This window comes from Typopeltis vanoorti, chromosome 15 (genome assembly GCF_054136105.1).
Source record: "Typopeltis vanoorti isolate ZY-2024b chromosome 15, IOZ_Tvanoo_1.0, whole genome shotgun sequence".
Classification (NCBI taxonomy): Eukaryota; Metazoa; Arthropoda; class Arachnida; order Uropygi; family Thelyphonidae; genus Typopeltis; species Typopeltis vanoorti.
In genome coordinates this window covers 23,837,692-23,852,937 of record NC_143563.1, presented here as the reverse complement: position 1 = coordinate 23,852,937, position 15,246 = coordinate 23,837,692, and the positions used below count along the sequence as shown (strand labels likewise).

General features: G+C 36.6%; 1 protein-coding gene across 1 annotated transcript in view; it reads left to right on the top strand.

The window, feature by feature from the left end:
* The first annotated feature begins 13,075 nt into the window (after positions 1–13,075).
* The window catches only part of LOC150098505 (uncharacterized), a 45,258-nt gene continuing 43,087 nt past the window's right edge, over positions 13,076–15,246 (top strand). The window contains exon 1 of the mRNA XM_090405243.1: positions 13,076–13,167. The gene's annotated coding sequence lies outside the window, so the exon portion shown is untranslated. The remainder of the gene's footprint in view (positions 13,168–15,246) is intronic.

Genomic DNA, 15,246 nt, shown 5'->3' with positions numbered 1-15,246 from the left:
TTGAACTTCATTTTTTAGAACATGTCAATCCTGAAATCAATATACCATCAAAGATACGAATCTGAAACAATTTAACCAACTTAAATAAATCTAAATATCTTACTCCACAACTGGCTTTAATATATAAGTTGGATATAGGTGGAGAATAATATACTTCGGGCATATCCAGCTCATTAAAATATTACACCACCATAGCAAACTTACAAAATAAATAACTACTGATAAGAATAACAAAAGAATAATATGCGATCATTTTGTTATTATTATTATTATTATTATTATTATTATTATTACGGCCGACTCCATGGAGGCCCTAAACATCATGTTCACACAACTATACAACATTCTTACAGTATCAATCATGCCTTGCCTTGAACTCGCACACCGTCATAGCACCCACAACACACTCTGGCAGCTTATTCCACTCATTTACCACTCTAAAAGTAAAGAACCCAGTTCTAACACCCCTGCTAACCACACTCTTGCCCAGCTTCCATAGGTGTCCCCTAGTTCTCCTACTACCAGCCCTGATCTCAAAAATATCCTCTGAATTAATCCTATAGAAACCCTTTAGCAATTTGAATGTCTCAATCATATCTTCCCTTTTCCGCCCATCAACTAATTTCTGGAACCCACAAATCTTCAACCTGTCCTCATATGGTTCATTCTATAGACCCGCTATCATCTTAGTCACTCACCTCTGGATCCTCTCCACCTCCTTCTCCCCATCAAAAAGGAACCTAGGTGACCAAATCTGGGCACAGTAGTCGAGATGAGGTCTTATCAAAGCTCGGTACAGAGGTACAATAACTGGCTTGTCTCTGCTCGTCGAAGTATTTTTCAACAACCAAGTGAGTTGATGAGCTGATTTAGCTACTTTTGCAATGTTCCCCCTCAACTTCATCTCCCTATCCACCAACACTCCCAAGTCCGTGGCTTCATCAATCTCTTGGAGTACAGTTCCACCAAAGTGGTATACTGCTGCTAATCTTTTCACCCCAAAATGCATAACCTTACATTTTGTCACATTAAATTGACATCCATTCTCCTTAGCCGAGAACTTCAATCTATCCAAGTCATCCTGCAAGATTTTGATATCTGCATTCACTATCGCCCTACCCAACTTTGCATCATCATCGAACAAATGAACTGTTTCTCTTAGATCCTTCCCTATATCGTTAATGAACAGATTAAACAGCAGTGGTCCAAGAACAGAACCGTATGGCACACCACAGTCACAGACCGTCTTTTGAACTCTACTCCTGAATAAACTACTCTTTGATATTTCTCCATCAACCACACACCTATCCATCTCACCAACCCTATATACATTCCCATATGTTGTAGTTTACAGATTAGAATTCCATGTGGTATCCTGTCAAACGCATTTGCCAGGTCCAGCAGTATTACTGTAAACCCATTATCTTTATTCAGTTCAGCCATCACCTTGTTATAAAACTTGAGCAAGTTACTGAGGCATGATCTACCCTTCACAAAGCCATGCAGTCCCCCCCCGTACAGTATCTCATTTTCATCATTCCTGTATTTTTCCCTTGACTACTTTCTCCAAAAACGTTTGACAACGACTCATGATATGCTCATCGGTCGGTAATTTGCAACCGTAGTCTTGGATCCTTTATGCAGTGAAACTATTTTCCCCTCTTTCCACACATTCGGGACTAAACCAGACCCGAGAATTAGATTAAACAACATGGTCAAGGGCACTGATAATTCCTTAGCTGCTTCACGCAAGACCCGTGCCAGTATACCATCCAATTCCACAGATGTATTCACATTAAGGTTCTGTAATAGACTATTCACTTCCACTTCATTCATCAAATTCCCGTATAAACTAATGGTTCCTTCATTTTTTCAATGTCACCACCTGAATGATATACTTTTACAAAGTGCTCGCTCAGTAACTGTACTATATCTTCTGATTCAGTAACCTCCTTGCCATCATCATTCCTTAAAATCATTTTGCCGTGTACAATTTTTTCTTGCTTGCAACATATTGAAAGAACTGTTTGGGATTCTTTTTTGCTTGCATAGCTAGTTTCCTTTCATAATCCGTTTTTGCTTTTTTTTACCAAACTCGTTACCCTTCTGACCTGCACTTTATACCGTTCGTGTGCCTGCAGGTCACCCCTTTCTTTAAATTCCCTCCACAGTTGTTTCTTTTTTTGCAGCTCAAGCTTAATGGTGTTATTCATCCATTTAATCCCTACTTGTTTTACTATTCGGACTCTAGGTATACAATCAGACATAACCTCCTGTAAATGCTCCTTGACCACCTCCCATGCTCTATCGACGTGCAGCCCTTGCAGTTGTACATGCTATGGCACTGATCCAAGCAATCTCCTAAGATTGTCATACTTGCCAGCATGGTAATTCCACATATACCCTGTCTTAATCGAAAATTCCACACGTTTAGCCACCTCCCAGGTCAAGACCTTATGATCACTCTCACCAATAAGTGGAAACATGATCATATTCATTAAAGTTTAATATAATACTAGGGGTGTGAGCACTCTCACACCCCTAGTATTTTTAATTACATGCTGTCTCAGATAGTTATCCCTTAATAATTGAATAAAATCCATTTCCTTCCTCACATGTGTCTTCTCCTCCTTCCAATCAATGTTACCATAGTTGAAATCCCCCATAATAATTACCCTTCTTCCACTCATTTCATCAATTTGTTTATGCATACCATCTCCACCATCTATTCCATCATCTAATCTATAGCAGCACCCAACTGTATATTTTATTCTGTCAATCTCCAGAACGGACGGAAGGAGGTATGCCAAAGTGACAAGACCAACCTACATAAAAGACCAAAAGCCAAAAACAAACCAGTCACATCAAATCAACAAACGTATCCTATGGAACATGAGAAGCCACATAGGAGAAATGTTTGCTGAACTCCGGCAAACCAACCCAACTCAAGAAGTCAAGGATATCATATTAAAACACACAACACACAGTCACTGCTCCTTGTAATCCTTAACGGATAGGGCTAATAGAAAACCTAAGTCATTACAGATTGCCAGCTGGAACCAAACGGACTATTCCACAAGATACAGGAACCACTGGACTTTGCAGCAGATACCCAAGCAGACATCATCCTCATAAATGAATCACACCTTCGTCCAAGTGACATCAGAATCAACAGTTATAGCACATACCGTACAGACAGATCCTATGCAAGAGGAGGAGGCGCCGCCATCTTTGTCAAATGAAATATAAATCATAATACAATAGCCGAACCCCTAAAAGAACACATAGAAACTACAGGAATAGAAATACATATGGAAAACACAAGCAGTATCAGGACATTCGCAACCTACAACCCCACGAATAAAAAAACTCCTTGAATCAGACTTAGATGTGATACTAAAGGCAGGCAGAACAGTAATCATAGCCGGAGATTTTAATGCCAAACATTCAGTCTGGAATAACAGAAACTCAAATATCAACGGAAGAATACTCAACTCTTATATTACTTCACGAATAACAGTAATAGGACCTACATTTGGTAGCTGTGCGCCAGTGGCGGCTCTTGAAGCTTTAAGTGGGAGTGCTGCCCATACAAAATAATTTTTAAAAAAAATATTTTTTCCTAATCAGTAACCAATTTTTTAATAAATAAATCTACAGATTTATTTATTAATAAATTAATTTATAAATAAATAAATAATAAATTTATTAATAAATCTACAGACTTATTTATTAATAAATTGGTTACTAATTAGGAAAAAAAGAATTTTTCAAAAAAAAAAAAAATCAGCTAACGCCTTTTTATTCCCGTATATATGGGAGTAGGCGAGGCCATTTAGCCCTATCTAACTTTTGGAGACTGAGTGGGCAGTTCAATCTCCACTGGTACCCAATCAGACACAGATGGCCCAAGGCTATCACTAATTAAGCGGTACGCAGTGAAGAGAGACGGCTCAAATGTGCCGCCATCTCGTGGTCTCTAACCCTAACACAATATATTTAATGTCTGAAATAATGTGGATTCTACGGTCGATTTTCTTGAGTTTACAGGACGAAAAACCCGAGTTTCCGGGAGGAAAAACCTGCTTGCCCGTGCCAGAGATCGACTAACTCGGGAACCGGTCGAAAAAAGGCTTAGAAAAATTTCCTCTAGTCGCCGACTAGACTCGAAACCAAGACTTCCTTCGTGCGGCCTAGCGCGGTGGTGTGCAAACGCCACATCCACTGAGCTACACAGGCTCTTTTTAAAAATTATTTTGTATGGGCAGCACCACCCCCACTTAAAGCTTCACAGGCCGCCACTGCTGTGCGCTATATTAAAAAACAGCGCACAGCTACCAAATACAAGCAATTAACGACTTGAATTCTGACCATAACCCTATCATATTGCAACTAGGCACCATACACCATACAAGATTATTATTATTATTATTATTATTATTATTCCTGATACCTCCAAGGAGTCCGAAGACTCATCGTGGGAGGACATCTACAACTGCCTCTACACCTAACCTCTACTACGAATCATCTCCATCAACGCCATCTACCGCCCACTCTTCCAACACCACCACAACTAGTAATTTTTGTCTGTAAATTGCGTGTGTTCTGAAGGGCCGATTTGTATGTATGCGGGATGAAAAACCCGAGTTTCCGGGAGAAAAAACCCTGCTACCTCCATATGAGATCGGCTAACTCACCTTCGATTGAAATCGACCAGATAAAGATTCCTCCCGTCGCGACGAGAATCGAACTTATTCCTATTCCAATCGAAGGGCGCAATGTACCGTCGTTCTTCCAATTGCGCTACGGAGGCGCAATTGGAAGATGTAACTGAAAATACTACCACAACTATTAACGGGAATCGACTCCCTTCATCCCTTCAGGAAAACCTTGGCCCAGTACCACATATTACATCTCCTGAAGAAATAGAAAAGGCAGTGAGCTCCTTCGAAAAGCTAATATTAACATCAATATTACAGGTAACAAATATAACCATCCTTTTAGCGCTAAATGTCTCCCAGAGAATTTAAAACTTCTTATTCAAGAAAAAAACAGGTTACGGAGATAGACAATATCACAGAACAATGGATCCCACAGATAAACAATCGGTCAATAGAACAACGAATCAAGTTTGGTATGCGCTGAAGGATCACCGAAACCAGATCTGGAACAACAAGATACAACACCTAAACAGAGAAGATCAATCTTTGTGGAAAATTATGAGATTGCTTCACTCAAAACATAACACTCTTCCTCCACTTCAAGGAGAATGTGGAATAGCCTCAAATGATGAAGAAAAAGCAGAAGCATTTGCAGACAACTTGGAAAGAAAATACCCCAATTATGACAATATACATATAAACTTCATAAGAAAAATTCACACCCAAATGCGTAAAATAACTCAGAATGCTGCACTCCCATTCAACAACAAATCCATATTCGCCAGTCTAAATATATCATATCTTAAAAAAAACTAGATATCAAAAAGGCTCCGGGTTCGGATGGAATTACAAACATGGCGCTCAAACTACTACCACAGAAAGGCATTATGCATCTGGTAGCCATCATTGATGCCATCCTACGATTAAAGTATTACCCGGAACGACTGGATACTTGCAGGTGTCTTCCTAATTCCAAAACCTGGAAAAATACACAGTTCCCTCAGAATTATAGACCGATCAGCCGCCTCTCATGTGTAGGTAAGACAGCCGAATGCGCTATACTCACACGGATTCAAGAAGCAGCAGACATCAAACACGTCATAAAAGAAGATGTTTCAAATGCTCCACAATGCTTCAAATTTACAGAGTCGTTGAATACGGCGCTCGAAGCTACGAATGGCACCAACATTCAGGTGCAGTCTTCCTGGACATAACTCAGGCATTTGACAGAATCTGACATTATGGTCTAATTTTTAAACTACATCAAGCAGGATTACCATTACCACTAGTTCTACTCATTAAATCATATCAGAGCAACAGAAAATCCAGAATTAAAGTCAGTGGAATCAGATCCAATACAAGAAGATTTATGGCTGTACTCCCTCAAGGCTCTCTGCTATCTCCCTTACTCTTTTCCATATACATGACAGATCTCCCCAAGTTATCCCCATCCATCAATGTCCTCTATGCTGATGAAACCATTATCATAGCCAGGTCATTCCTTCCACATTTGGCCATAAACAAGCTGCAGATAGCAATCAACGTATTAGAGAATTGGTAAAATGGCGTATATTAATCAACCCAGGGAAAAGCTCTGCAGTACTTTTCACCAGACGTAAAACAGATCCGAACACAACCATACAAATGTTTGGAAAAATCATCCCTTTTCATAACTCAACCAAATATCTAGGAGTTCAGCTTGGTAAACGCCTAAACTTCAAGACACAAATAGTGTCTCAAACTAAAGCTAATCAGTCTATAGCACAACTTTATCCACTCTTGTATAGGAACAGCTTCCTAAGCATAAACAACAAGGTTCTTCTCTACAAATCAGTGATAAGACCTCAACAAACTTACGCCTCACTTACCTGGGGACACACGACTAAACAAAACATTCGAAGACTACAAACGATCCAGAATAAATGTCTAAGAATGTCGTTTAATGTCGATTGGTTCATCAGAAACCTCCAATTGCACGAAGAAGCCAATCTTCTAGATATACAATACTTACATGATAGGCATTGCAGAGAAATTCGCCAGAGTCGCAGATAATCACTCAATTCAGCTAAATTTCAGATGAAGGGATGAAGAGTCAAGGACTCAGTCCATCACCCAAAGAAGTCACAAGTTACAAGAAATATTAATCAAAACTTCTTTATGCAAAATAAACTGCTTTGAGATTAAAACACAAAACTTATCATTTAATAGAATATTAACCTAATTATGCATCATTGCAGTACTGTGTTCTGATTCAAATGCAGTTTTATTCACCTGCAATTCTTTGCAAAATCTTTGAGAAAAGATTTTGTAAAGAATCACATTTATTGTGCTTTGTCCTTTGGGACAAAGCACAATAAATGCGATAAGAGATTGTATACGTTGATTGTAGTCTGGGATACCTCTTTTTTGTTCCTTGGTTTAATAAGCATCATGCATAATTACAACATTGGAAACAGCTGTTTGTGAATGATTATGATGTTCGTCGTGGTCAGTTGCAACATTCGCGAAGCTAGTCTTCACCAGATTTTATGTATTGGCATCTAGACTTCATGCCTTCCTGGAAAAAGAGGAAGGGGTAGACCATCAATGAGATGGATGGATGGATTGTGTGTGTGGAGTGACTGATCTTCAGAGAGTTGAGGCCGCCCAAAAAGCAAATAACAGGACTACATGGCGATGCCTGGTGTGGCATATCACTGAGCATCTGAGTGATATACGGCATTTGTAGATGCCCAGTGAACATATAGATAGATGTAAACTTCTTAAGCTGGGAGAAAATTTAGTAACACTAAGTAATAGTGTTACTAAAAGTGCTATTGGGGATTATTAAGTAATAATAATCCCCAATAGCATGTGCAAAAGGGAAGATTTGGGTCAAAGTGTTGGATGTGGAGATGTTTGATGTTGTTGTTGTAAATGAGGCACCTATCCTACCTCAGAGAGAGGGATCGCTAATAAAGCCAAGGTCCGACAGTTGGAGATTTCTCTTTGAAAGATTTTTATTGGAAAAGTATGGAATTTTCGACATACTTAGAAGGGATCTAGATGTAATACAATGAAAAGACTAGGACAATGTGCAAAGATGTGCATATGAATGAAATCAAAATCAGAAAGAGAGCAATGGTGGATCCTATTCCACATGTAAAAATACTTTACACAGGCGTTAGATGGATAATAGCATCAACAAATGGAAATGAAGTTCAATACATGAAAAGAAGCCCCTCTCCAGAATATCTCTAATTGGATTCTCTTCAGACCAATGCCAAATTATTCCTTACCATTCTCCTCGAAGCATGTCATAATCTATTTCTTTTTATGCTGGGATGCATTACCATAGTCAAGGCGTTATCTTCAGTTCGAAGAACTGCTGTATAAGAAATCTTTCATTATCTAAAACTGTTCTATATCCGCCGGTGTTCATCTTTCGGCAATTAAACCAAGAGACAGTACTGTACACAATTACTTCTTCATTATAAGATGTCACAGTTGCGATGACGCATTTGGGAATAAAGAGTTCCCGATGCTTTGGTCAGTGGCGCAGTTGTAAATCCCATGACAAACGTATGCAGAAATTGGTTTCGGGTGATCAAGTCTTTTACCAAAGTCAGGAAAAGGAAGTCGTGTATGTTAGAATCGTACGATGATATCAGTTTTGAAGTTCATAGCATTTATTATTCACATGCTGTTAGGAAAATGCCGTTGTGCGCTAGTTAGTGAGTTTATCTGTTTCTCTTATATGTGCACGTGTGGAGATAGGAATACACCAGTATCAGTGCGTTGCTTACAACCATAGCAATATGAAAATATTTATTTTGACAAAAAGAAGTGAGAAGAACATGCTCTAGGGAGAAATCTTGGTACAATGACAATGCACGACTCTAGAGAGTATGAAAAGCATTGTAGAGGATAAAAAATACATTATGCCATGAATTCCAAGACACTAAGACACTCAACACCAACATTTTGATAACTACTGTACTTAGATGTTTTTGTGCATTTGCCACTGTTATTCCTCGTCACTGAAACACATTTTAGTACATTTAAATTAGCATTCAACCCGATAATAGACTAGCATGAAGGACAATATTCGAAAGCAGATTACGAATAAAGTAAACTTGATCGTGTAGTATTGTTGTGGTAGCCTGTACATCCCTTGAGAATAGAAGAGTGGTCTGAAAGGTTCTCGGCATAACAATGAAAAAACAAATTTATAATTTCAAAATTATTTTTATTTTTTAACAAAATCTCCATTAAGACTAATATACTTATTTTTCCAGCGATGCTCTAGCGCCATTATCCAGTCCCTGTAGTGGTTCTCAGTAAGATCTGCAAAATACACCTCTACAGCTCCAATCACCTCTTGATTCGATGAAAAACGCTGAACAGCGAGGAAGGCTTTTAGTTTTGGGAAGAGATAGAAGTCAGATGGAGCCAAATCTGTGGAATAGGGTGGATGTTCCAACAATTCATAGTGTAGATCCCTTAATTTTCCCATTGCCAAAACACCTTTGTGGGCAAGTGCACTGTCCTGAAGAAAAATTATTTTTTCTTCTGCAAATTGAGTCTTTTCTCATGAATTTTTCGTCTAGTCTGTTTAAAAGATCGGAATAATATTCTCCGGTTATTGTTTTATCCATTTCAAGATAATTAATAAAAAAATGCCTTTTGCATTCCCAAACACCGATGTCATGACCTTTCCTGCTGAGGGAACCGACTTTGTCTTCTTTGATGCAGAACAACCGGCTTCTGTCCACTGTTTTGACTGCTGTTTGGATAATGGTGAATACAAATCTCAGCCACAGTAATAAATCGACTGGCAAAATGAACAAGCTTGCTACTCCCCGCGAATTTCTTCCCCTGAACAAATGTCAACAAAAGATACCAGTGGTGGTTTGAAATCGTTGGGGTGCTGCAACTTTCGAAATATACATACACACTGTAAATACAGTGTATACGTGTTTGGATAAAATATCAAAATTATAGTAAAAATTAAAAAAAAAATTAAACATGTAAAAATATTACAGTTTAGTATAATTTAAAATTACTTAAAAATAAAATCCATTATCATAACCCCAATAATGTTCTAAAATAAAAACTATAACAAATGTTATGTCTTTAATTGTAATCTCCAAATATTTAAAGAGAGGGAGTAAACACGATAAACACTACGAACACTCTACTATTTATTCGAGGCTTTATACGTTGATTATGTGCAAACTGCATATAAACAACGGTGGAACTGTGCGACAGACAGTGCCGCATTATGCTAATAGCTTGAATCTCACTATGAGTGCATATGCTTGCGCGCGTAGCAAATACTAGCAATATGACACTGTGGTAAACACAGTGCTGCTAGTGTCCTTCGCCTCCTAAATGCTAAAAGTTAGATTTTTATTATTTTTTTTACAAAATAAGAGATTATATAGGATTGTTGATGATGATAAAATTAAATATTTCAAGCAAATATAAAAAAAAGAGAGATTGTATAGGATTGTTGATGATAAAGTTAAATATTACAAGCAAATATAAATATATTAATAAATATATTTATGTATCGAAAAAAATTGGGGGTGCTGCAGTTCCATAGTGCCTATGCACGAGCCGTCCCTGAAAGGTACCATCTGAATGTATAATTCTAACTCCTAACGGAGGATTTTTGGAGTTAGGCCTAGCAGAGATAGCAAACCAATCAGTTCACAACAAATAATTGAAGAGACCCACATTTACTCCATTACATTGCACCCTTTCTCTGAAAGAAATGGATTCGTTCTGGAGGAATGTGCGATCTTACTGTCCCATAAGGTACATTGTCTGAGGAACATAATGAGGAGAATATCGATCTTGAATAGCCAATGGATCATTAGACCTCAAATGAATTGAACATAACATGAATTGACTCAATACCAACATTTTGATATCTATGCCAACATGATATTAGGTAAGTGGTCACAGTTCAATGTATGTGCAGCACATATCAGGAAATGTCAGAAAAAGGTTGAGTGGATGACATATCCAAATCTCCAACACAGTCTTAAACTTCATCAAATTCATGGATATTTGCGAGTGTCTTTAAGTGCTAGATGATTTTTATCACCTGATTTTAGTCTGTATATTGGGGGTTTCAGGTAGACTGAAAAGGTTTGGTCTCTCTTGCAGGCAGGGCCGGATTTAGACTTGCTGAGGCCCTAAGTTAAACAAAACCCAGAGGCCCCTTCTGTTTTAAATTACATCATCTGGTCTTTTTGTTTTTTTATTTGAGGCCCCGTCAGATTGTGAGGCCCTAAGCTGTAGCTTTTTTAGCTTATACATAAATCCAGCACTGCTTGCAGGGTTATGGGATTATTTGACCCGTTCACCCATGAGTGAAGATTTGGATAATCAATGATCTACAGCACTTTTGTAGCTTGAATGGACAAAGGATCAAATAATATGGTTTAACTTCTCTCTAGATAAACAAAAAATGATTTTTAAAGATTCATGAGTCCTCCATCAAGTAGTGCAATGATCTCAACTCAGACAATGAAAATCATTTACCACCTAAAGACTTAAATAAATAACCTTGTCACATTGGGATTTTGACCCAATAATGTTAAAAACTGAAAACAAATCCTTTACTTTCATTGAAACTGGATTTTTTAGCAATATTTTTACATATTTTTGAACAAAGAATGCAATAAGATTATTCTTTTTTTTTTTCAAGGAAAAATTTGATATCATCCTTCTTTTCAAATTATTCATCGAATGCCCAGTGAAAGTCTCCTACCAGAATGTGCAATCCCAAATATGAAATTTGGAGGTGGCTGTGTGTTGGTGAGGTCTTGTTTTTCATGATCTGGTCTTGGATTTGTGCTTGTGGCATGAACATTGAACACTGAGAGGTAGTTGATCATTCTGGACAATGCAATGCTTCCTTCTTTGTGGTGTTTCTCTTTCAGCAAGACAATACACAGTGTCATAAGGATGTTGCTGCTTTCATTGAATGGTTTCTGACTATGAGACTCACCACACTTGAATAACCTCCACATATCCTAATGTCAGCACTATTGAACATCTCTGAAATGAACTGAAGCTTTGGATGAGGTGAAGGGATGTCCACCCCACAACAGTCCTGGAATTCATTACATGTGAAAAGGAAGAATGGTCCAAAATTCCATTGATTGGTTTCATACACTTGTGGAAAGTATTCCCCATGAAATTGCTGCACTCATAGCAGTAAAAGGAAATCCTACATCTCATTATGGTAATGGCATGTGTCTTTGTTTCTCACACTGTGGGTCTCCATTGACTTCTTTCCAACTAGAGTATATTTCTATCAATGAATGTATTAAGAAAAATAAAATCAAAAACCTCCATGTCCTAGGTGGGATTCAAGACACAGCCTTCTGGTTGGAGAGTGGATATGCTAATCACCCTGGTGAGCAGACAGGCATATCTAATTAGTCAAGTGGTCGGGTTAAAATTATGTGTTACATAATTTTAACAGAAATTACGTAAGTAAAATCTGTATTAAATTTTAATTAAAACGTCCTCCCTTCCTTATACTTGTATATAAAATAGAAGTATTTTGAAAAAATTCATGAAAACTATTAAGGTTTGTTTTTCTGTCTATATTCATATAATGATACTGTTCGAGTTAGACAAATGATGAAATTTAGTGTTTTTAAATCTTTGCTAGCTTATAAGGCGATTTTTAGCAACAAAATATGTAAAATGACATGAAATGTAATAAAATTATTAAAGACCCTTAACTAGAAGTGCTGCTCAGGGGAAGAGATTTTTCTAGCTTCGAATTCAGAATAATTATATCAATTACAACGCGATTTACAAAATATAAATAAAAAAAATAAAAATGCCAATTGACATAACCGAAATAAAAGCATTTATAGTGTATTTCGATTTAAATATATTTCGAAATAAATAAAAAATGAAACTGTATATTACTTTAATCGTTAAAAGGGAGTAAACATTGGCTTTTGCTACTATCTTTTATAGGAGATCGGTACACTGCTGATCACTCTCCCCAATGAATTTGATAGGTTTTGCAATCTACCTCTTCAAGAAACACATTTACAGATTTCAGTTGAAGTATTTTTCGATGGGCAAGACTAATTTCCTTTTGGAAAATGGCATGAGGAAAGCAGGGCTGGCTTAATATGGTAAGCAGGCTATAAGTCGCATCGGTGCACCTTGTTCAAGGGTGATGTGAGTAGATGTGAGTATAAAAAAATATACTGCGACTTTTAATAACATTTAGCAAATAATGCAAGTTGTTTTTCGTTATGTGTAGTAGTATAGAACTAGCGGAAGCACTAAACAAGACTAGCGTTCGCATGGGTTGTAGAGCTACAGAGGGCGCCGTTACAGCTCCGACTTTTTTCCTTTTTTTTTTTTTTTTTTTTGAATGTCGTGTTCATTCGCCATTTAGGAAGCGAAGCTTAAACTCTATTGTAAATCATGGAATTGTTGATTACTAAAGTTAGTCAATATGTAGTTAATTCACGTGGAGGTAAGTCGATTCAAAATTTAAACTACGGCTTTACAAATCAAAGAATAATGTATGTATTTCTTAAGTATTTATTTTTTATGTCTTACCAACTTTTTCTTCAATAGACTTTTTATTTCAGTGTGGAATTCCTACAAATGAATTATAAATAACTATTTTATATAATTTTTTACTGGTTTGAAAGTTTTCACAGACAGTATTCAATATTTATTACTTCATTTTCAGTTTTTATAAAAAAATTTAACCAATAATATTGTTTAATACGATTGGATTAATTGCGGACTATTTCTTTGCAAGCTACAATCGTTTGTAGAAAGTATTTTTACCTTGGGTATAATTATGTTAAAGATACCAAGCAATTTTAAACTTGCAGGCGCAAACTTGACATTTTTGTCTGTTTGCTTACTTGGGAAAAATGGAGTAAAACAAGGTTTAAAATTGCTTGGTATCTTTGACTACAATCGTTTGTTCAGCTGAGTGTTGAACAAAATTATACAAGTTTTACAAATTCTATTCTGTTTTCACCATATAGAAATCATTTACACGTGTGCAACACAAAAGAAAGTTCAGTAATGTTTTTAAATTCCAAGTATCAATATTTTTACTACTGCAGGAAGTAACTTTTGTTCAGAAATATTATACAATAATCTTCTTAGGCAATAACTCTTGTCTTCTAAATATAGACAGCAATCTTCTCGGAGGTAAAGGCTTATATATTGCTCTCACTAGTATTCAGAAAAAAAAAGATTACTTCTTTTGAAGTCACACTACAGAGCCTCAAACAGTAGTGCATAATACATCAGCATTGTCTTGTTTTCAATTATATCCTGATTAGAAATACCGAGATTCTTTTTTTACAGTCCGATACATTTATGTCAGAATAATTTCTTAATTTATAATAATCACAATTTCGCTTTTATGATCGAAAACGTATAAATTATTTGATTCAGTTACTTATGAAAGAAAAATATTTTAATTAAAAAAAATAGGTGCATATGTGTTACATAAGAGTTCATCCTTTTCTCACGGAGTAGTTGGAGGGAAGGGACTCGTCTGTTCATGATGTTGGAAATAATTTATTTCCGAAACCGTCCACAAGACAGTTGTTACAAACGGAAATTACTTGAGAGGCATGCTCATATTTTAATGTAAAATTGTATAAAAATTAAGCTACTTCAAAGTATAACTACTTTGCCACATATCTAAAACTAGTGTAAATGTCTTTCCTAAATATGGCTGTGATTTCTTGTTTTTACTAAAAGAAAATGTCAGATAATAATAATAAGTAAAATAGTAATTTCTTTTTCATTGAGTGGAGATTTCAGAAGGCAGTCTTATTTATAATGTACTTTGTGTGTATTTAACTGTAGCCGATTTGTAATGTTTATGACCTCTTGACATAGAAGATTGAACCAGTGTTACCGGAAGTTTCTTCCAGTAAGAAATTACAAGTCAACATTTTGGTTATTTCCAACATACACACACACACACATATATATATATATATATATATATATATATATATATATGTTAAGAATACCAAGCAATTTTTTTAAACCTGGTTTTACTCCATTTCCCAAGTAAGCAAACAGACAAATAAGTCAAGTTTGCGCCTGCAAGTGATGCAAGTCTAGCTGATCCTACAGGTAGTGCAAGACCAGGGCAACTCGTGGTAAAGGTGGCATGAGCTCCGATCACTAATCTTTATATTTACCCTTAATGCCAAAACACATCTCCAAGAAGGAGATGTATGATGTTTTGTATTAAAGGCAAGAGGCCACTACCCAGACTGGTTTCAACCTTTATTGAGGTCTCATCAGTGGGAGCTAGGCTAGATACATACATCTCCTTCTTGGAGATGTGTTTTGGCATTAAGGGTAAATATAAAGATTAGTGATCGGAGCTCATGCCACCTTTACCACGAGTTGCCCTGGTCTTGCGCTACCTGTAGGATCAGCTAGACTTGCAGGTGCAAACTTGACTTATTTGTCTGTTTGCTTACTTGGGAAATGGAGTAAAACCAGGTTTAAAAAATTGCTTGGTATTCTTAACATTTATTATACCCAAGGTAAAATACTTTCT